Raw genomic sequence first — 24,621 nt, forward strand, 5'->3', positions numbered from 1 at the left:
TGCTGTTCAGTTAAAGAAAGGAAATATTAGATCATACTTACAAAAGTGAGTTCTATAAAAACAAATTGCATGTTACTGCTTTCTTATCACTACATAAAACTCACAGAAACAGTCTAATAAATGACCTCACCACTCAATTTTGAAGTATACAAATTAAAGACAGCAACAGATAAGCCAGGAGAGATTAATGTACAGTGTGCGCGCCTGTATGTGTGTGTTTGCATGCCTCTATGAGGATATACCCATATGCTGTTGACATTCAACCTTTGGAATTATAATTAGGGGAAAAGGCAGATGTGTAAATTCATCTTGCTGGGCAGCTTATATAAGTTGTGTGAGTCCCTGATTAATTCAGGACTTGAACACTATTTACTCCACGACACAAGGTTTCTGTTGGGATATGTTGGTTAATAAAGGGGTGGAAAAATTTGAAGAAACAATGAATAGCCTGAAATGATAAACTAAGTTTAACACCAGTAAGTAAAAAGCAAGCTTGTTTATATTATTTTAGCTTTGTGAAGTAATTGAAAGAAGACACCCTAGGCATTTTGTTGGATGTCATTGCATGCTGCAAAGAAATCTTGGGATGTATTAAACTTCTCAAAACCCCCACCATTAGCCCTTCTGACAGTGCCAGATCTTCAGAGGGATTGCTCCTCAAAGGGCTGAGATTTTTGAGGTCAGGAAAGAGCAGAGAGAGGTGTCAGGTCTCCTGAACCATTGCTGGAAAACCATGCCTGTTCCAAAGTGGGGCCTGGGCCTGCCGGGGGCAGGGGCGTGCCACTCCATGGTTTATGAACATTATAAATTATGGATAATAGTAAAAGAATATAGTCTCTGCATTTTACATGAGACATTTTTGTGTTGTATTTGGCAAACAATATCTGGTCCAGTATATTTTAAATACTGAGTGCTAAGTTGGGAAAACAATGAGATGTTTGTAAATATGATAGACCATTACAATATACTGCTTCTCATTTGAAAAGTCATTTGTGCAAGAAATGATTATTGACCCATGATATGTAAATGATTGAAATGCAGAAATTAATATTTGGGTCAACTCATGTATTTTTCAACCATGAAATGAAAAGCTCAGTATTCACATTCCAATTCATACATGAAAGCATTACAGCACTATTACTTGGCTATTGTATTAATTTATTATTGTCTTAGTTAATGATATACAGAGTTATATCTCTACTTTCAAATGAGGAAAAGGCGTTGCTATGCCACAGTAATGTTTCAGCCCAGGAACGTCCCTTGTTCTGGACTCTTCTTGTACTGGTGACAGTAAGCCAAATTCACAGCTGATGGAAGCAAATAAACAGCACTGCTTGCATTAAGGAGGTTTTGACTCTAATATACCTTAAACGTTGCACTAGGAGGACCGGCTCCTGCATTGCAGCTCTTCTGTTCCCACTGGGCTTGATTCTCATCTCCTTCATGTGAGTTTTATACCAGTGTGATGCTCCTTATTTACTGCAATTAATCGAGAAATACAAATCAGCACAGGATCAGTGCATTTAGTACTCTGAGGCAGTTGTCTTTTAGTCTCTTATTCTAAGGGGTTTTGTTTCTGCTCCCCCCTCCTCTTTCCCTGCACCATGGGGAAGTCAGTGGGAGTGTGGGGTTTCTACTGGAACTCGTGGGAGGGCACATTCGTCCTGAGGGAGCTGAAACAAGCCCCTCAGCCCAAGGTGACTTTCGTTACAGTGAATTTAGTGCTCATGACACATGACAGGTTGTTAGTTCCAGAGACTCATGTGCTCTCTTTCTCCCTAGAAGGAGTGTCCCAGGACCTGGAGCAACAGTTCAGCCTTAGTCCATGCTACGCTCTGTCCCCGAGGTGGCGAGAAGGCAGCCCTGTGACTGCCTGCAATGAGGTACTTCATCAGCTACTCAGTGCGAAGGTGCCCGGCTGAGGTTGTCAATAAGGGACAAGCTGTGCAAGCTAGACCTACAATATGGTGGCCTCTTGGGCTATTTTCCGTTACACTTAAATTCCATTGGTTAGCAAGCTTAGCTGGATTGAGTCTGATTTAAGGTCAAACATCCAAATAATTCATTAGTATCCTATAAACTGTGTGCTCCATCTTCATGGCTTTTTATGCAAAAGTAAACAATGCCTCATTCTTTGTGCCACAGGGTATTGTATCACTTGACGGGTCTATCTCCTTAAAGAGATGCATAATTTAAATACAAATAAATGTATGAGTGAAACCCATGTAGAATGATATTCGAGATAGACAAGATGAAGAAGAGATGGGCAAAACAATTTAGATAATACCCAAAAGCAAAGCATCACAGCTAAATCAGGATTAACCCATGAAGCATGATGTGTTTCATGAGATGACTTTGGTGTAGTCGAAAAAGTACAATGCCTCAAATGAATTAAGCAGGGCAGTATTGTATCAGGGTTGCTCCAGTGTTCATACCTGTCAATTACATATTGGATCACACCTATGAAAATGGACCTGATTTTTTTTTTTACTAAAAATATATAGAATTATATTGCATATATTTTGTAGATAAAACATTTTAAAAATTTACTTCCCATAAACAGTTTTATATTTTAGATACAAGGTATTTTAAGCAGCTTTAAACGGCAATAGACCCAGCTCTACATGGCTTGCAAGTCCCAGTATAAAAGCATGTTTGGGTGGTGACGAACAAATGTGGCTACCCCAGCACTACATAAAATTGTGATGGAGGTGAAGCAGAGGTAGTGGTAGCATTCAGTGATGTAGCCACTGCCCTATGGTGTGATTTAGAAACTGCCCACACTGGCCAGCTGTATGGGAGGGGTGACATCCTCTTGGTCCTGCCCAATTAATCATCCTCTGGTTTTCTTAGCCTCTGATGCAAAAGGCAGACCCAAATGACTAGTTCTGGCAATAGAGGCCCTACTTGACAATAAGACCTTCCTTTGATAGAGGCATGATTTGGTTTTAATTTTCTTGTGGCCCATTCATTTATTTGAGGCTAATGGCTGACATGAATTCCAGTGTTAGGAAGGAGAAGCACAATTTGTACTAGCAGCCTGAAAAAGACGGCATGTCCACCAGGGATGGCAGGAACAGAGGGTGCAGTTTCTTGTTGCTTTGACCACAGGGGAAGACAAGGATTGTCAGAGCCTCTCCTCAAAACCCAGTGCCTTCCCCCTGCTCATTTGGAGGGCAGCATCAGCTGAGAGCACAGCCAAGGTGTAAGCGGAAGAACGTGTGCTATTTTGCAAGGGATTCATGTGGGAGTCTCAAACCGACAAGGTGATGATTACTGTGGCCCCAACTAAGCACAGCCTTTGTTTAACTTTACTCGTATGAGTAAGCTAATTGGCATCACTGGGCCTGTATGTGTGCTTAAAAGTTATGGCTGTGTTAAAATGCTTTGGTGGGTCAGGGAATAATGGGTGTTTAGCACCTTGCAGGACACTGCCCTGGGAGCAAGCCTTGCTGTGACCTTCTGCAAAGTAGGGGGTGAGCTCTGAGGGCCTGATTTTGCTCAGCCTGTTGTTGCACTGCCCCATGCGCTCCACAGCCGTATAATGCTGGGGATTGTCTAAATCATGAAACAACATGTTGTACCACGGCAGCCAAAAACAACAATAAAATTAGCAGGAGCCAGTCCAGCTGACTCTATGAGAAGCTGCAGAGTTTCAAAATTAATCTTAAATTTACCTCTAACCCTGAAAACAAAACTAATTGCAGAATGTAAGGCTCCCTGAACATGTTAGGGAACTTGATGGGAATACCTCAGAAAAAACACAAACACTTTAGATAAAGCCCCCATTTTAATTGTATCAATTCTGCCAATTAATGATAATGGAAGAGCAGTCCAATTAGCTAAATAGCTAATAGTTTTATCAAGCAGAGGCTGGCAATTTAAAGCAAACAAATTCTTTCTAATTTTATCCCCTTGCACACCAAGATGTTTAAAGGATAATGGGGGATCCAATAAAGGATATTGCTCAAATAGAGCTGCATTTAAATCGCCTAATGGCTTTAAGACTTTTACCCCAATTAACAAAGAAGAAACATGAACATTCAGTGACTTCCAGCATAATATCTAAAAATCTTCATTAAAAAAATAACATATTCTCCAACTAAGGGCAGAATGGAAAACATCACTGACTTTTCCCTTAAAAACATTGATTTGCCCCCCCAAAAAGGCTCCTCTGTAACAGCAAAAGTATCAGAGAAAAAGGACTCTCTTGTCTAAGCCTCTGTATATAAATCATCTTCAAACTATGGTCATTAGTTTTAACATAACTGTGGATTTGAATAAAGGAGATTGACCTATCTAACATATTTAAGACCAAATCCTACTGTTACCTAAATCTGAAATAAGTTAAGGCTATTGAAGAGAATCAAAAGCCTTTTCAAAATCAATAGCCAGAACAAATTCCTCATGATCATAATTTTGAGGATAAAAAATCCATTAAAGTGATGTCTTTGATTGCTATTAATGAAGCAATCTGGAATAAATCCAGAGTGATCCATATGGATAATCGAATCTCTCATTTTCTCACATTTTACAGGGCTCAGATTTGGGGCCTGATTTATATGACAGTGATGAGCAAGTCTCCCTTCCTTTTGACACTGGGCTGTCCAGCCGGGACAGTCGATGACATGGTCTCTAAAGAGAGCTAGAGGAGCAATGCACTTGATGCTCAGAGAAAGAAGAGCTCAAATCAGCTTCCAACCTCCACCACAATCCCCAAATACCTCCCCTCCACTGCAGGTCTTGTGGAGGTTACTGTGGACTGCAGAGACCACCAGAGTGCTGCTAATTAACTGGTACAAACCTCCCTCCCTGATACCCCCCCATCATTCTGAGGTGCTTGGCACTCTCACTGCCCTGTCACGCTCAAGCAGAGACAGGGATGTCACCCATGGGGCAGAGGTGGCCTCTAGGAAAGGCTCAGGTAAAACTTTTGACTGGACCTTAGCTGATTTTGGGGGGAACTAGAAGGACTTTTTCTTCACTGTTAAGCTCCTGTTTCCCCAGTTAAACAGTAAGAGATTTAGGCGCCTCTCATTTTTTTAAAATAATGCCATGAACACAGAGGCAGTGCCCCGCCTCAGTCCTGGAGCCGTGGCCAGGCCACCTCGTCCCGGGGTGGGGTGGCTGCAGAGGGGGCCCTGCTCCTCCCTGTGCTCCCCCCCCCCCCCCCCCCCCATGCCACCTCAGGAGCTTTACTGCTCTCCTCTGCCTTATTCTTTCCAGACAGGAGACTCCAGCACCTCACCCCTCAGCACCAATTTTATGGCCTCCAGATACATCCTAACCAGTCTCTTCACCTACTAGCAGTCTCCCCTTTCCCTGCACACCTTGCTGCCAGCCAGGCCACCTGCATGAGCCAGCCTGTCTTCCTCTCTCCCCTTGCCCCTGTATCTCTTCTTCTCCCACCTGGCTATCATCTTCCCTGGTGCCTTGGTTTCTCCTTGCAAAGCTGACAACCCCTATTCTGGTTCCCTTGAAGTGGCTGAAAAATTTGCCACACATCCCCAACAGATTTTGAAAATTTCAGCAGAAAACCCTTAGTGCTATAAAGGAAGTTTCCGCTTGTGACTTTCACAAGTTTCCGCTTCTGACTTCGCTTTTTTGCTGCCTGTAACATCTCTCTAGGGTAGGTACCCACCTCCTTCATCATCCCCTAAAGTCAGAGTTGCCTGTGGCCTGGAAACTGTCACATCCTGCAAAATGCTCCTGGCCCTAGGCCACAAGGCCAGGACTTGGCCCCCAGTCTCTGAACAACACTGTTTCAGTCAGAATTCAATAAAGTACTTGTATTATATGAACCTGGTAGGAATCGATTTTTATTTGAAACCAAATTTTAGGTTTCAAGCAAGAACAAAAAAGTTAGACAGCAGCTGAATATGCTTTGTACGGGTATCACACTAGGTCAGAAAGATTCTGAACTTTCACCTTATTATCACCCTAAATTCTATTTGAGTCAAATTTAATTTCACAGGTGTAACAGCTCCTTTTCCTTCTAATCTATTGACTGCATACTGAAGGCGAAAGCTCAGGGCTTTGGGTTTTTTTATACATTTTTATCCAAAGCAGATGCAAAAAGGTGTTTAGAAGGCTGATCTATATGCAAGGAAGAGTTACTAACAGAAACATCTGCCTGTCCAACAGCTGGAATTATATATAAAAGCTTTCACTCTGACTTCACAACCAACTGATAGTCTGTTGCTCCCACCCCTGCAACTCTGAAACCTATAAAACTCCAAGCTGGCTTCTGCTACAAGTGCTGCTTCTGTCATCATGTCAGCCAAAGAGGTGCCTCTTTGTAAAAGGGTGCCTTTAGATGACCAGGGTCAATATAAATAGCTGCTTTTCAATATGACAGTACAATCAGGATAGAAGCTGTCTCCTTTCTACCCTTACTAAAAATGATGTATACATAAAATCCTAGGACCAAGCACACTAGGTTGAACAAAAATCCAACTATTCCAATATTTTATGTCTGTTAATTACCAGTAGTGGGTGTTCAGAAGTGCAGCAACCTGTGGCTTAGGCAATCTTGTCCAGACCTGCTGGTAGCTGGTGGGGTTACCAAAATCTTCAAGCTAGACTGGAGGCCAGTTGTTGTCAATTCTTGAGAATATACAGAGATTGCCATTATCATTTTAGAGTACAAATAATTTTTTTACTACTTTTTAGAGGTCTGAGATGATACCTGCAACTCATCTAAATGGATCCTATTTGTTCTTCATTGCCCACAGCACTGAATAGTTTTCCTCAAATCCTTTAATGGGCTTGAATCTGAGAGGTGAAAGCAGATGCTTTACCATGAGCTTTCTGGAACTTGTGCAGACAGACTAGCTCTGGAAACACCTGCAAAATGTTAAAAGAATTGTTAGGTAAATTGGGAGAATTTGAGGAACCTGAACCAGCACTGGCAACATCAACATTCCCTACTGGTGATGAGAGAGAAAAACTATTCACTACCTACATTTGCCCTTGCAGATGGGTGTTTCTAAGAGCAAAAGTGCTAAGCCCTGGCATTTGTAGGATGGTTTGGAGATTGTGGAGCAGGCTCCAGGAAGCTTGCCAGTCCCAACACTGCCCAGCCAGGTGACAATCTGCAATGACCACAGAGCAGCTCCTATGTAAGCTAGACATCTCATCTAATTTAAGGGGTATCCATAGACAAGTATTTGGCAGGTTCAGCAGAGAAATTTGACCTGGAAAGTGAAGTGTCTTTCACCTGTATAGAGGCAGTGCCTAAGATGGAAGGAACAGGGAATGGGGCAGGGTTATAGGAGCATTCGGGGCAGAGTGATTCAGCCTGCTGAGCCTGCCTGTCATGGCCCTGACATAGAAGAACTCTTCCACCACGAAGTAAAGCTATCTAAAGTAAGAGGATTTCTTTGCAGTCAGCCAGGGTAAAAGAAGGGAGAGATGAAGTTTTCTTTCCAATGTTATTATGAGTCTCTACCAACAACACTAATGGGCAACATAGCAAATCTCAGTCACAGCATTTTCTTTAAACATCTCCGTCACTAGTAAGCTCAGGGACACAGACTGAAAAATACAAATGCGGTTATGAATTCCATTAGTTTTTCTGAAACCAAAGGAAATTTGCCACCAGTGAACAAATTTTGCTCCTAGTTACAGTGATGTAACTCCAGGAAAGCTAAGCTAACATAGTACTACTAACTCACATACAGGAAGAATCGGCTCCGAGCTCCTGAAATGCATGTTAGGCTGTGCTGAACAGATAAAACTATCTCACTACATTGAGTAAGAGCAAGAGAGAGAGAGGGACCTTTTATGATGTTCTATCCATTAAAAAGAAACCCAAACACACAGCTTATTTTTATAAATAAATGTGTTACCTGAAAAATAGTTGCACACACTCATTTGCATAGGATTTGGTATACCTCTGTGCTCTTCAATAGATTATTCCAAACCTTGAGTACTTAATATAATTAATGTCAATATGCTTGGCTTATTTGTAATAAAAGAAAAGCATTTCTAATTAGCCTTTTTGATGTGTAAAACTTCAGTATTTCTCCTTAGTGTCTTCCAAATCAGGTTCTTTTTTTTTTACACTCTTGCACAGAGAGAGTGTGAGGCTTATGCACCAGTTTTATTCTGAAAATAGTTTAAATTGCATATACATGATAACTAGGCCTTGCGCTGGTCCTCAACACGGGGTGAGGTTCACCCGGCCTTGTGACAAGTCAAACATTCCAATTTCCTGTTAAATTCAACCAACAATTTGCATGTTTCCATTTATTATAGTGACACATACAACCTTCTTTTCAACCAAAGCAAACCCTACTTGCTTTCACTGAACCTCTGGAGAGTCTTTGGGAAGAACAAAACCTTCACAGCAGTGACATTCAGAGGCCTATCACAACATGCCAGTGACACAAGTAAATCTCAAGCAGTAAAAGAGAGTACAACTGTGGTGAGCTGCCTAGATGTAGCAATGAAGAAGGTCAAGGTCAGCACCTTTTTGTACCAGTCAACCCTGCAGAAAGGCCAGACAAATTAAAAAGTTTTTGCCAAGCCAAAGGATTGGTCTTATCAGCAGCAACTAATAGGAGGGTGGAAAGTTGAGAGCACAGACTTCTGTCTCTTCCCACTTACCCCTCTTTTTCTTGGGAGAAACTCAGCACCGAATTTACATTTAGGTAAAACCATGGTACAACACTGACCAGATGCCTGTTGGAGGCAATGGTAATATTTTCCCTTTACTCTGGGTCTTGGATTAAGCTCTAAATGAGATCAGAGCTAGATCTGATCTCTGGAGGCATACCGGAAAAAGAAATTGTACTTCTCTATTAAACTGGACAAGAAAAGTGTTTATTGAGTGCTGAATAAGATGTGAGATTCCATGCCAAGCTCAGGTTGTTTTTCTTTCCCATGTAGCTCTCATTTAACACAAAGAAGCTTATTTTCCATATCATAGGGCCCTTGATCCTGAGCAATAAATATAGTATCTTCCCTAGAAGCATGAAGGCCCTGCTTTATAGCCTTGGCAAGAGAGTGTACATTGGCCTTGTTGGTTGATTAGTTAATTCAAACAAGAATAGCAAATTCCTAAAACTTTGGCCAAATTAACATCTTTTTGGCTGCTCCAATGAGCTAATATTGTTGTGGAAACCTGGAAGCAGTAGTCAAGTCTTTGATGATTTATTTAGTAGGAATCATCTAGTAGCTAATTGTCTGCAATTTTTAACCTCATTCATGTGCACTGCTGATTCTTCTTCCAGCATCTGCATTTTTCTCCTTAAGCTTTCTTACATCTCTGTACATAACATTTCCAGACGGCAGTTCAACTTTATCACAAATATTTGTATGAACTTGCCAAACCACATCCAAGATCTTCAGACTCAAAAGTAAAAGATACAATCATCCTCAGAGGGCACCTCACCCTTCTCCACCCAGACACATGAAAAAAACCCAGCTTTAGGCTCTGACATTTTACATTTATAATGAGTCACAGCTTAGGGTTTGTGGGGTTTTTTTTGGTTTTTTTTTTTGTTTTTTTTTTTTTTTTTTGTGTGTTGGAATTTTCACCTTTCCATTCCTCTCCTGGATTTTTTGCCTTGAATCCATGTCAAAAGAGAGAAAACACTGGTGAGCCATGTAAAAGAACCATCCACCTTTCTGTCTGTACTGCAAATCTTACCATCTCTGTAGTGCTGGCCCTGGTGAACCTGTCAGTCACTGCAGATATACCATGGGAAGAATGAGTGATGACTAGGCAGGGAGCTTTTGCCCAGGAGTACAGAAGACTTTTGTACCACATTGGCAGCAAGTCTTAGCATAGATCAGGGTTAACAAAAATGCTCAAGACACATTTGATGGCTGTAACCTAGATCTTCCTGGGTAAGTTCAAAGAAGAATCTGATTCACTGTGTGGTTGTTTCCACCATGGTTTAAAGATGGTCCTGATGTCTGCCAAGTCATACAAATATAACAGTTCTAGTCAGATTTCTGGTTAATCTCATGTGATTCTTCATGAGATAGAAAGTTCTTCCTGTTCATTTTCTGCATTCAATTATTCTGGTGCATGATTCAGCAATTGTCACATGTCCGTTTTGGGGTGGCTTTATGCCATGAGTGGATGAAGGGCTCTTTATGCCTGGTTTCTGTCTCCTATTTGTATGTTTATGAAGAAGCCTGGGTCCTGGTCCAAGATGGAAGATACTCTATTTGGGCAATATTATCATCATCATCTACTATGATCCATGCCTGTGGGAAGATATTTTTAAAAAGAGTAAGTTCTATTTTGCTAATATAGCCATTGTTTAAATATAAAATATAATTAGAGTACCCACCCAGGGTGTATGTTGTTGTGTAATTTTATAATACTATGTCTAGATGAGAGTTGGCATTCTACCTACGTACTTAACCACACCCAGGAATGCTGGTATTACACAATTACACACATCCTGTTGACTAATTACATAATAATTAGTATTTTTAATATTCAGAGATGCACTCAAATCAGTTATGCAAGATTTTATGTCACTTCAAATTAAAACCAAAACATAACAAATACATGTAGTGAACCATGCTGTTCAGATAGCTTACTGAGCATGGACTTATCTTCCAGCAGAAAGCACATAATACTTCATACTTCATACATTCTAAACACATTTGGCAGACCCTCCCTCCCCCACTGTTACTTTGGGTTACACCTGCTTTATAAAACCGTTAAAGTAATTTTGTATTCAACACAGTTAGAATTTCTGTAGCCTGCCTACTTCTGAGTTACGATCACTTATCATGACCAGAGATAATTTTTGGCTGAAAAAGTACTGTGATGTGCCTGGGGAAGGAAGATTGTTCTTTACAATGGCAATTCTGGAAGGAATCTGGAAAATGCACTTCAGTATAGCAATTACCTACAATAATATCCCAGATACTGTTGTTTTAAGAAAGTGCTACTGATGAGCCCGAGCCACTAGGATTTGGAACAGATTTTCCACAAGCTTGAGTAGAGTGTCTTCATCTGGGCTCTTGGTTCTCATGGTGGAGATAAGAGGCCAGATGCAAAGTCTGGCTCACCATTTGAATTTGGGGGCTTTCAGATCACAGACTTTTTGTTGCAATCATGGCTTACAAGTACTTAAAAAATTGTTTATGTAATGTACCTTCTACACTTGTTGTTAATCTTAATTTAGTCAAAAGTCACAGAAGAAGACATAGAGGCCAAGCCCTAGGTCTTGCCTAGGGCACAGTTTTATTAGCTGCCATGCACCAAGTGGATCGTATATGGTGCTTCAACGGTGTTTCTGGCCTGTTATCGTTAGTTTCCCTGGAGTCCCCAGTTGTGCACATAGACCTTTATGATGGAAAAGAGGGAAAACATGGACGGTGTTTGTTCCCACCCCCAACTATGTGTTTGTTGGGCAATGGTAAAGAGCAACAAACATTTTGCACATGACTTCATTTTTTTTTTCTTCATGAATTTGATTTTTAACTTTTCAGTTATTGTGGTGGCAAATGATTTTTCAAGGCCTTGAGAACAAATCCCTGCCCAGGAGTTTCTTATTGGACTGTTTCTCTACTTATGGGGCAAGAGGTTATAGTGCAAGACCAGCTTCTTTACTGAAGAGTAACTTTTTGCTGCCCTGGTAAGTTAAAAATTGGCATTTTAATCGAAACATTTGCCCCTGCCAGGCAGCTATTTTTTAGCAAACCAACACCTCTATGAAAGCAAACTGAGGCTGTTTGGAAGGAGCAGGATGTGAGACTGCTGAAGTAAACAATATTGCTCAGTTCAGGGACACATACAAGGTAGCTTCACAACTGCCCCCTCCCCAAAGCCTCAGCAACCCCTTTTCTCTACCCCAAATATCAGCAATAAAGTCAGTACAGTACTGCACTTCCCTGCATCTGAAAGACACTTAAAAAGATGCCAACTTTTTGAATTTGTAAACAGGGCTTCTAAAGGCTGTTTTTTTACGTTCACTGCTTTCTCACCTGGCGTGCTTCGCCCATGACTCTGGCAGACAAGAAATTTCTGAGGGACGGGGGAACCATCCTCACCTGTATACCCTGGTCACCACTGGCAAGCACGCAGCAACCTGATTTCACACTGAGAACCAGTGTTTCTTCTGTGAGAAGTTGCTTGAGAAACTGTTCTTCAAATGTGAAGCCCCAGTTGACACGATTGGTCAAATCCCTCTTTTCCCTTCTTTTCTAAAGAAAAACAAAGCTGTCATGAACTTATGCACTTTCCAATTTCCCCCCAACAGAAATCCTGTGGCTCATTTACATATATGATGAACAGTATTTCATTATTGAAAATAATCCAAAACAAAAAATTGCACCTGGCCGACAACGTAAGACCAACTTGCTTCCTGATGTGATTTTAAATGGCTGAGATATTAAAACACTGAAAAACGGGGTTTATAATGGAAATACTGACAGACTATTAACTATAGCGGCACTGCTCTAATAAATGGAATAGCCTGTCGTAATCTCTAGTTCATAAATATGCAAATACGAGGCAGAGGATTTGCTCCAAAGGATGTCTCTATAATTTTAACTGACCTTTACTGATACTAAATGAGCCTGTTGCTTCTGGTTTTGAGCATTAAATAGAAAGTACAGGGAATCCTGTTTCGCTGTATTCAAGGCCCACTCCGGCTCCCATCAGCACCAATGGCAAAATCCTGACTACCTTCAACAGGAAAAAATCTGGCCCCAGAACATCTAAAATGTGATGCCTGGCATTAAACTGAACTCTTGAGTGTATTTTAATTCTGTTCTCATCTGTGTTAATTATTATTATATTAATTCTTCTGTTTGGGAGAAATTAAGCACACATTCACCCCATGTGTCAAAGAGCTTGACCTGCCAAAAGGCACTCACTTGTTCAGTGATAAACAGATCATCAACACAATGATATAAATGTTGAATTTTAGCCAGTTTCCTGTTCTGGACCAAATGGAGGTAAATCCACTGACTTAATATTTAATAACCTAAATGTAATTTCTTTTTTGTGCCTCACATTGCACAGTGAAGAATTGGATGGCTAGCAGTTTTGCAGATTCCCAACCCCTAATTATTTTAAGCTATTCATCCTGGTATCTGTCCATTGATGCTCAGCCAAATTGCCAGCAGGGGAGAGATCTGTCCAATCCAGGAGCTAAATGAGTCACTGAGAGTCAATCTGTTTTTTTCCCTTGCTGCTGGGATTTCCTTGGGTCCTGGCCTCTCTCTGCTCCAATCACACACACAGCTCCAGGCGTGGGTCCTCTTTGGCTTCAGCTGCCTCCTGTCTCCCCATGTCTGCTCTGCTCATCACAGCTGTTGATGGGTTCTCGCCGGCTGGCCACAGAAGACCAATACTTCCATCACACCGATTTACAGCTCTTGCTCTGAAGGAAAATGAAGACATCTTGGCCTTGTTGAATTTGCTGCTGAAGTAATACATCAGGTATCTAGATGGAAAGCAAACCACATGAATAAAATGTGTCATCTGGGTTAGATACTAATTTATTTGCCTTAAGTTCTGGGAACAATATTTGCACTTTTTCCAGAGAACTCGGTTAAGTTCCATAGAAACTGAATACTAATATGATTTCTGCAGCATGGAAAACAAATATGAAACAGAGAAAAAATAGACTCATCAGAAATATTAGCTGCTCAGTATTAAAATATCTGACAATGCTACAAATACAATTTATGAACAGGAACATTTAGAGCCTAACTATTCACTAAAAAGCAAATTCCTTGCTTCCTCCCTTTTAGGGTCAGGATTCAATTACACAAAAATATGCAGCAGACTTAAGGACTGCATGTAAGATTAAGATAACTGGTATTTCATGGTAAATGATTAAATTAGCTGACACAGTTTTATCCTGAACTTTGCCATTAAAACTGACATTTTTGTGCCACGCACATTGTAGGCTGCTGGTAATCTAAACTGCCTTTCTTCTTTCAAAGACTTTAAATAGCTGAAGAACTCTTGTTCTGTACTCTATTCGCAAATGTGTGGAAAATACATCTACATCATAACAAGAAGAACTAAGCACAGGACTTTTTTTTCCCTCATCTATCATACAAGTACCTTAGGAAAACAGCAAGCAAGTTCCAAATGCCCAGATTCAGCTCTGTAACATGCACTTTAATCAAGTCATTTATGTGACTCCACAGAGAGGAGAACATGCTGTCCTCCTCACAGTAAGTAAAAATAGAGAAATGACAGAAGCCTCTCACTAAAAGTTTAATTATTCCTAGTATACAATTTTAAACCACTCTATGTTTACTCCTCTTCTTTTCAGGCTCACTTTTTTATGATGGCAGGGAGTTACGGGAATAATTCTGATAGAAAACAGAGTTAAGAATGGATGAATGAAATGTTGTCAGAACTGGTGGTTGTAGTCACTGCCCTTCAGTTGAGCTAGCTGGGAAGGAGCAACTCAGCTCCTCTGTGAAGATACTCAGCCTTCAAAGCAAAGTGCAGGCACGTGTCATTGCACACAGCAAAGGCAAGGCCAGTCTGATCAGAGACTTGAACTATCAGAGAAGTGTATCTTCTGAGTATTGCACTGAGAGACCATCAGAGCTGGATGGGAAGAAAAGCCACAGAATCACTACAGAAATGAAGAAAGGTGGCAGGAAATGCAGACAGTGCATCCCTACATGAGGCCAAGGGTGAGCATAAGGAATGGGCTCTGGCTGAATGAGGTCTCACAAGGCAATGGGATAAAATTTTTCTATTCTTCTAGTTGTTTGACTTGTCTTGTGGTCAAAACCCCAGATTTTTATGTGTTTACAAAAAAAGGACAGAGTTGCATGGAAGTAGTATGTGACTCTCACCAACATTTTCTTCTCATAATTAGAATAACCTAGAATATCTCAAATTTTTAGCTAGCTGTAAAGTTCAAAAGAAGTAGCTCTAACAATACAAAAGCACAGGGACTGCAATACTGGTTCAGAACAGTGGTCCAGCATGTCCAGTCTTTCTCAGTCAGGAGCCTTACACACTTGTGAAAATGATGCAATAGGAATGACAATTATTATTATAGAATAATCTACCTGAATGGGACACTTAATTCCCTACTCGCAGGCTCCGAAAGTAGAATCTTTATGAAGAAGTCATGCATGCACCATATTATACCTCTTTCTGTGCACTGGCACAAAGATAAAAAAATCTCCAAACATTGGCTATACAATTTGGAGGGATAAAGACATGTCTCTGTAGTTCAGCTTTTAGTAACCAAGGTCTCTGCTGAAACAGGTAGTGGAAGATCAACAGACACCAGAGAAATTGTGGATTTTATTCCAGCAGAGAATTTGGCCCTTTATTCTTAGGGCAGACTTAATCAGATGCGTGTGCATAACAGGAACACTATGGCAAAGTTTCTGGATTCCTTGTTATCCATAAACAGTTGAGCAAGACTTTGGACTCTTTTTTTACATCTTCTATCAGTTCTAGTAAAGAAGAAACAGAGCTTTTTACACAGTATCTTCCCCAGGAGTTAAAAATTGCAGTTATACAACACTCACACAGTCATACTACTATCATCAAAGGATGACTTTCAGTGAAAGGAAATGTCCACAAAGACAGTTTCATTGTTTGAGAACTCATGCAAATGCTGAACAATGAAACTCAATCTGATTATCAAAAAATCAGACCTGTATGACCATCTCGCAAACTGTGTTATTCAATTAAAACTTCTCAGCTCTCCTACATAATTTCTTGGCTTTTATATATTGTGCAAAAGATACAGCTACTTTTACTTCTCTTTGTATGTTTTAAACTTTGAAAACCTTTCACAGCAGAGGTTATATGAATCATCTAGCTTTTCCCATTCCAAAGTGTTTCACTGATCATTCATTATTAACAGAGTAAAATGAAGATAGCTATGATAAATTTTGATCTATTTCAAAGTATTAGAAAGGATATGAAAACATCTTGTTCATAGTACTAACTTTTAGATGACATATGAGGGTACAGCCCCAGTTTTTTCACTGTCACATACAGTAAGGCTCTTAATAACCCAATCACTTATTATTACATTTTTTCCCATTCCTAGGCAGTAATAGTTTCAGCCTGTCTGCCATTTAGCAGAAATGCATTCAAACAATATAACCATGGAGAGACCAGATGTTGGTGAGAAGAAGCCTGTCGATGTCAGAGATTAGGATCCTAACTAAAGTCTAGGTTTTTTCCTAATTAATGTATGTTCTCTGAACAGTTCTACATACATATATGGCTTGATGTGAATGCTCTTGAAAGGTACTAAGAAGTCTGTGGCTGCTCTTAGATCTGGGAGTGGTGTTTTTCAACACATCTCAGTAACTGGTGCTCTTTTACTAAATACACTGCAATGTAACTGTGCACAAAACCTGAAAATACCATGAGAAAATAATCTTTTTCAAGTGGCTCAACACAGGAATGAAACACAACCTAAAGAGGAACCATGCTAATCCAGAAAAAAGAAGGAACTGGCTCATTTTAGTGAGTCGAGATCCTGGATACATCTTGCTGCTTTTAATTTGGCTATCCAGACAGATGGGCTAGACTGAAGTTAGCGGGGCTATTTGAGATGTACTCCACCACTGAAAGTGTTTGGAAAAAGCTGTTTACTATTTTACTCATTCACCTCTTAAAGTGCTTTCAGTTCCAATACAGCCCCCCTGAGCCTGGGTTCTCCAGGGTCAGAGAGGGTCAGGCCTATGTGTAAGGGAAGCAGAGAGAGACAGAAGTCGTGCAAAGCTGGTCATGGACTTAATAAGGGCTTGATTCTGTACCAATGAAATCAATGGGAGTTTGGCTCATGTTTGCAATGGGAGGTGGATCAACGCTTTATGCCAGCTGTTCCCTGCTGGGTAGGGATAATCCCTTTGAAACAAAATATTTAACTTGTTCTCACTCTGTTGTTGCAAGAGGGCTTCCCATGATAATGCTTTCATGAGAATTAAAAGGTGGGTCCCATTTTTTCTTCCAAATACCCCCCACCCCCACCCCGTAGTATATATTTGCTGATCAAAAAAACAAAACAGAACAAAACAAAGAAACCCGCTATTAACTGTGTAGGTTTACAAAAAATGAAAAAACGCCACAGCAATGAGTTACAGGGTGGATCATCTGTTTGTTCTGCTAGCCATGATGGCACTTCTCCTTGCAGTTTCCTCAGTCAGAAGACGCAGCAAGGAGGCATGTTAATTCAAACAGCTACAACTGAGGTGGGATCCCATGGGCAGAAGTAAAATAGCTGAGGTCCCTGCAGGCAAATAAGAATATAATAGAAAAAATAAACTGCCAACAGTCATGAAGGGAGTCACGAAGAACAGAGTGTGGGAACAGTATCAGAGAGACAGGAGCTAAGGGAGGACAGCATTAACAATAAAATCAGACATGTGTGTCCTGCAGTCTGTATCCCAGTACAGCATTTAGTCTCAGTTGCTGTTTCTGTGTTTTGTTTCTATGTTTTACAGGGGAAATGAGGTTCTGAAACATGGCTGAACCTGCTCAGGTTGCTCTACAGATCAACAGAACACTGTGGCTACTTCTAGCCCCTGCATGTGTTAGTCAAGTTCAAAAACAGTGTGAAAGTGGGGCCCATTTACCCAAGCTTTCAGTTTGGTTCACTCCCTCTCACCCCTCTGGCTGATATCCATTTGGCTAACAGACTTGGAACATAAAGTCTGCAAAGTTTTATAAAGCAATTATTTGATTTAAAAAGTCTCTTCCATTGCACTCTAATGAGATTTCCATAAAAATACAGTCCTCCACGTCCTCCTGGGAACTTTAGTTTACTCCGTAAACCATGACACTTTTTGAAAAGCTCTAGAAGATGTCAAGAGACGAAACTTCCAGAAACAAGAGTTGTTTGGTCTCACAACCAGAGTTACATCCTCCAGAAGCAGAAAACGTATGGAATCATTTGAGCTTGAGAGACTGTGACATTTTTATAGAATGAAAGGAGGAACTGAGAGATACAGTGACAGAGCTGGGAGCTGCATCTGTCTGGATGTTCCACGGAGCGTTCTCCTTATAGATTTTTATGGCTCTCCTAGCCCTAATATTAAACGCTTGACCTTTTTGTCAAATACTATTTTAGATTATTAGGTTGGATGATTAGTTACTAAATATACCATCTATAGTAAATAGGGAATTGTGTAGTCCGATGCTTCAGTCTCAGACCTTTCAGGTATTGTTCCCTTGGCATTTAAGGTTAGAACATTGAGTCCCCTTATATTAACTTAAGCCACTTGGTAAGCAAGAGGGGCACAGCATTTTCACACATGGCATAGGGATTTCAGAGGTAGCACTATTAGAAAGGGTATGTCTTCTTTCCCTTGCCCCCCCCCGCTAAACTGATAGCTTTAAGAAGAATGCTGTAAATATCGTGACGTCAACTATAACTAGGAGCCAGCTCATGTCAAATGATACAACTTAGTCTACTGCCTACAAATAAGTGCATTTACCCTTTAAAGTTCTGTAAACCAGCACTTTGCAAATGACTCTTCCCTGTGAACTCTTCCATTCATCCTCTCCCCTCCCCAGTACAATGTCCCCATGTTGGAAGCAGAATTAATCATTTGCTTTTTCACCTCTCCCTCCCAGCACCTTTGTACCACCAGTTTGGAAAGCCCTGCTGTAAACTTAATGCCATCCTCCCATAACTCCCACCTCAAATATTGGGATTTAAAGGTATGTGGTTACAGACAGCATGACTCTGAACTTGTGAATATATATAATAGTTTTGGAAGACAAAAAAGATCAAAATTCTTCTGGAACTTAAAATGGTTTTAGTAGGAATAGAACAAAATGCTAGTGCAGGAAACATCTATCCACCTTAGAGGACAAGCTGCATGAAGAAGAAAAAAGAGCCTTATTAGTACATACTGTGGAGGATATTAAGAAGACCACCCCATGGAGTCCATGTAATATATTTAGAGTGTACAAATTCAGCTTGCACATAGAGAGATTTAAGATTTGGGAAACTGATTCCTCACTACCTGCAAGTGACAGAACTGCTTTATTTTTCAGCAGACTAGATCTGGTTCTGATCTCAATCCTGAAATGTAAGACTGGTACAGCTCCAGTCATTTTAGGAGAATCATTCCTGCTTGACACCAAGGTTACAGTTGGTCTATTAGATTTAATAAAACCAGCTGTTCTAAATCCTAGCATAGATTTCCTCTTTGTTATTACAGAATGGTACTTGTTAGCCAAGCAAAACCCGAAGACTCACCCGTTTATGTGAACAGTGGATGAACAGACTAGACTGCAGGATTGGGCCTCAAATTCGCAGAGCTGTAGTTATATTTTCTTTGATTATGTACTAGTGTGATGGAGGCAGCCTATGCACAAATCAGGTAACACTACTTTTCTTCCTGCAGTTTGATTTCTTGGCAATTAAAATGGGTGTGTTTGAGAACGACAAGAATTAGGAAAAACCACTTGAAAGCCCAGCCCTTCTAAAATCACAGTGTCTGAATGGTTAATGAACAGTGAATCTTAGCTATGAGCACCACCATGATCCTATAACTGTTGTACACTTTGGTCTTTAATAATAATAATAATAAAATACTACTGAAGCTGGAGATACTCCACTGCAGTTAAAGCATGGTTATTTAGCGAACAATTACTTCCAAAATAAACTGCTGAAAACCTGCTGTGCTCCAGCATCTGCCAAATTGAGTTCCTCCTGTCTCCCCTCTTTCCAGATGCCCTCTGTGTTGCTTACTTTATCTCTTGGCACACGCCAGTGCGGTGACATGTGACGAGGTGAGGCTTAGGGCAGTTCCTAGTCATTGCTTCCAGAACTGGAAAGAGGTGGGACAACTCTGCAGTCCCGAACAACAGCAACCTGCAACCATGGAGTTGCAGCAGCTGAGAATTTGCTCCCCAAGCATGGTACAGATACTTGCTGATCCCAGAAAGCCACAGAACAGGAAAGCCTGGTTGCAGGCACAGCAATCCCACCTGTTAGGTGTTGCATTACAGAATTGTGTGTTGGAAGACTTGGACATTCATTCCTTGATTACAAGGTATGTCTCTACAGCACAGGGCAACACTGGGAAAGCTTTTTTGGCCTAATCACAAGAATGAGCACATGCACGTTTATCTTAGTGCTCTGTTCCCAGCTGCTACACCCAACTCATTGAACCCACCTGCTTCCGCTACCTTTATACCTGGAAGTTTATGTCTGCTGAACTTCTGAAATCTATAGGCAAAGTGGTGAGTGATTCAAATGCCCTTTTATATATCTATCTTGATGTAAGTATACTCAGTTTTTGGCCATGTTTGGCTCCCATGTAAGTAGGTGCTGAAATGGGAATGAAGATGGAAAAGCAGTTAACAAGAAAAGACAAAGTAAAATAGTTGTGCCACATATAAGATCTTCAATAGTTCTTTTTATTGCTGCCACTCCAACCCTTTTGTCTAAGCTATTGACACAAAGGAGATCAAAAAATATTTTTTAGAACGCAGCAGGTTCACTGGCACCATTTAAGAATTTGGCACAAGAAGTAAAATCACTGTTTATGCCATAGCTGGCTGTGGTCCATTGGTTTTGCTACATTACCAAATCTTTTTGCTGAAGAAAAAGAATTCTAATTCTATGTAATTACAGTATTGCCTTGACCCTTGAAGTCCATGGAGCTCTTCCAGGACTACATGAGCGCAGAGCAGAACAAGAATGTAAAAACTGTTATGATGTTGGTGCATAGAAGAGAGAGCTATATTTGCTGAAGGCTTCTGTAATGCTCTGGATCGAAGATAAAAAAGCAGTATATGCATAAACCAGTTTCAAACACATGATGAAACTTGCCGTCTTACCCACTTATGTCCTAAATCAGTAATTTTCTAGTCTGTATGGCTTATCAGAGGACTTCTGGAGTAGTATTTTATTTGCATAAATTCCATTAGCTGTAACCAAGAAAAGCCACTTCTAAAACAGTGTTACATTGATGGGTTTTTCCTGAATAGGTTAAGGTGAAATAATGGAAGTTAAACACAAAGTCCATAGTAGGAAGTCAGTGTATGCCAAGGGTTCTGGCACCTAGATGCAGCAGGCCAGACCATGACAACTCCTCCAGCTGAAAATGTCTATAGTTAGCTGTCAATCACAAAGTAGGACATAAAGTTCTTCTCAGTAGTTAGTGGACATTAGCCGGTTATCTGCAGAAAATTATGTGATTCATTCTCAGAATTGGAATTAGGAAACAATTGCATTTCACTGAATCAGTCCATGGTCCCAATTACTCCAAAGCATGCCATGCCTACTCTCCCTCTTCTATCTGAAGGATCATGTTTCTCAGCGTACCCAACAACACGTACTGACTCCCACAGGTAGCCTCAATGCAAAATCTCTTTCTTGAGAGAGAGGGAACTATTCCACATCTATGATTGACTCTAAGGAGAAATCAAAATTCAGATTCCATCTCTAGAAGACCTTTTCACAGCTGTACCATTTCAGCTTTTGTTCTCATACTGCATGGTTTTCAAGCACAACTTATCAATTGTGATATATCTTACAACCTCCCATAGTCAATCAGACTTGTGGATGTTTGCCCTCTTCAATATTTCCCAAGGAGTTTAAATGGTTTTAGTTGGTATGGAACAAACACACATGGATATCTGATATAAATCATTATGGCCGTTTGCTAAAACATATGTTGTAGCTGTGGGCTCATTTTCCTATGGCTAACCATTTTTTTCCATTACATCTAGCAGAAAGGATAACACAGGCTACATTTGCCGAGAAGCAGTTTTCTTATAAATCAGGCCAAAACACAGTGGCTCGGCTTCCTCAACTAGGATCTTCAGGTCTGCACTGCAACGAGACATGTCCTAGGCACCATCTGCCCGTCTGTGCAAATGTCAGCACAGTCACTTCACTGTAGCCAGGACGCCTTGAGAAAACAGTTAGTCATGCTGAGAAAGTCTAATCTCCTTGGTCACAAAGTTCTAATGATAATTATAACAGGTCCATAGCTCAAAAACCCGAGAACATACATATATAAGGACAGAAAATTGACACATGGGAAGTGTAAGGTGTTATAAATATAGTTGCTGGCATTAACACAATGTGTTATATTCTGAAAAGAAAAGCATAGCAAATGTCTTTTTAAAACACAAAAGCAAGAACTTTGCCTTTACACACTGATGTTTCTAAGCTTTTTATGCTCAGTCCAGCTCCTGTCAGCTTATCACAAGCTGCATGTTTTCATTGCAATCTACTGCACAGCATCACTCCAGCTCAGCTGGCATTTGTGTTATGAGAAAACAAGATGGATTTCACTAATTTGTTTCACTCCTACCCTACATCAATTCCTGTACGTAGAACACCAAACATTGGTGGGATGGTAGTGGTGGGCCAACTTCAACACCTCACTCATCTGGCTCCTCTTCTGCTTAGGCACCTGGCAGCCCCTGTGTTTTTGGTGCAAAATGCACCATTTTTTGAGGCCCGAGTGTTTCACTGGAATTATTTATGTCTTGTCCACCAAATATCACAGCAGGGAAGGGAGAAAGGTCAAATGGCCTTACTAATAGGGCTTTATTTTGAAAAGTCTTCCAGTGGTACATCTGGGGCCTCCAGGACACCCTCCCTGTGGTTATGTTGAAATGGCTGAGGAAGGTGAGTTAACCAGATTCTGGAGTACTTATTTTACTTCTACTATTACAGCTGAGGCACATGACAGGCATATGTAGTCATTTCAGTGCGGTTTTCTCATTGCTGATGGCATAAAGGAAGCACACAAAACCTGAACAATACAATGATATGTTTTTAAATAAGAAACAAAGATTTTTCAAGACTAGGTACCTTATAAATCGCTATTAGCGAATCTGTATACCAACCAAAGATATATACTGATAATACACTCCAAAAAAATGGCTGGCCACTTAAGCTAAATCTTATTTGGCACAGTACAGGTTGGAGCTCCAGATGGACGTAAGCCTGGGAGGAAAGACATGTCTGCCTACAGCGTAGGTAGGTTAATACCAAAAGTGAGATTTTGTATCTTCTTCCCCATTCTGCATCTTTGTCAATGGGTTCTCCCTCCCTTTTTCACAAAGGGGTCACATCACTTCACCTGTTACTTTCACTGGTTCATTAAACCAACTAAGCGATTACCCATTTGTCCCCCTGATCTATTAAGGCAGGTCTCATTGCAAGACCTCTGCAGATGATCAACTGTGCAGAATGTTCTCACTCTACAGCTCTCAGGACTAAAATTCCTAAACTATGTATAAGTTTACTCTTCCAGTTAATAGTCAGATTATATGTTCTGATTAGTGACATTAACAATTTTACAGAACAGGCAGGAAATTTCTGTCATGATATGGTTACATGACTTCATACAGACCCACATACATACACATACTTTAATACATTATTTTAACTTAATATTGCTAATTCTCCCTGTGCTTTGACACTGCATCTGAGTCAGACAAAAGTCCAGACATGATGTCTGCTTCCTGTTTGCTGTTACAGATTGCTGCTGTGGCAAAATGGCTGACAGGAAAGAAGAAAGTCTTTGAAGTGTTCTGACAATCTCCGTCAAGAAGATCCCAGAAGCACAGATAAATGTTTTTTTTTTCTCCCAGGTCTCACAGCTTAAAGTGCCAAAGGGTTCACTGCTGTTACCCTTCTTATTCAAAACCCATATGAAACCACTGGAGGATGTTGTGAAATGGCATAGGCTACAATGTCATCAATATCCTGATGACACCAACTTCTACGTTTCCTTTTCATTGAAGCCATATGTTACAGCTTCCTTGTGTCTGGCAGAGATAAGACATGGATGAAAGCCAGTTCGCTGAGGCTTTCTCTAGATAAGATGAAGGTAGCGTATGGGTTTGTCAAGGGAAAAGTGTTCTGAGTTGACAAAAATCTGCTTTCAAAGTTGAGGGAGATTCCCACTGTCAAAATGTACAAGGGATTTACCATCTCCTACCTTATCCTGGAGTCCCAGCTACAAAAGTGACCCACATCCATTTGCCTCTTGCTAGACTTTACTTACTAAGTGCTCACTGGGTTTCAGCTGACCAGTCTGTTGTTGACCAGGCTCACAAGGTCAGTGTGAGCCCTATTATGTCTTTGTCACTACTCTCAGACATTGTCTAGTCTATCCATAAAGGTATCCACTGACAAAGACTCTACCCCTTCTCGATCTACTGCAGTATGCCACCAGATTCCTAACAGAATACCAAGTGTTTCTTAATGATTAACTGACATCTTTCTTACTGCAATTGAAGCCTATTGTTACTTACTATCCCCCAGGAACATAGAAAAGGATTATCCTCCTTTTCTTTGGAGCCCTGTTTCTCACGTAGTTGAAAACCTACATTATGTTCTTTAAGACTCCTCTTGTTTAGGTTAGACAACCCCAGATCATTCAATCTTTCCTCACAGATAAATTTTTTTTTTAGACCTCTGAGTATTCTTTTTTGCTCTCTTTTCCAGCTGGACTGTATTTTTTGAAATGCAAGACCCAAAAGAAGGTCACAATAAATCAAGTGACTTTTTAAGCTCCTATTAGATATAGGTAGGCAGCAGCACTGTTTCTGCTCCAGGCCCTTCTGGCATATTTACTGGGTGGAGGATCTTTGCTTGTTATCTCTTCTGCAATATGATAGTATGCAGCTTAGCTGCACTCAGCGCCCCCCCA

General features: G+C 40.6%; 1 long non-coding RNA gene across 3 annotated transcripts in view; it reads right to left on the minus strand.

Annotated features, from left to right (window-relative positions):
- Window positions 1-1,190: 1,190 nt before the first annotated feature.
- Window positions 1,191-24,621, minus strand: part of LOC126042290 (uncharacterized) — a 177,654-nt gene continuing 154,223 nt past the window's right edge. For 2 of the 3 annotated variants that reach the window (XR_007507104.1, XR_007507102.1), the window contains exons 2-5: window positions 12,025-13,424; window positions 6,689-6,846; window positions 6,487-6,606; window positions 1,191-1,479 (exon numbers count right to left, since the gene is read on the minus strand). This is a non-coding gene — a long non-coding RNA (uncharacterized LOC126042290). The remainder of the gene's footprint in view (window positions 1,480-6,486; window positions 6,607-6,688; window positions 6,847-12,024; window positions 13,425-24,621) is intronic. The other variant, XR_007507103.1, reaches the window with a different exon arrangement.

The sequence above is a fragment of the Accipiter gentilis genome, chromosome 8 (genome assembly GCF_929443795.1).
Source record: "Accipiter gentilis chromosome 8, bAccGen1.1, whole genome shotgun sequence".
NCBI lineage: Eukaryota > Metazoa > Chordata > Aves > Accipitriformes > Accipitridae > Astur > Astur gentilis.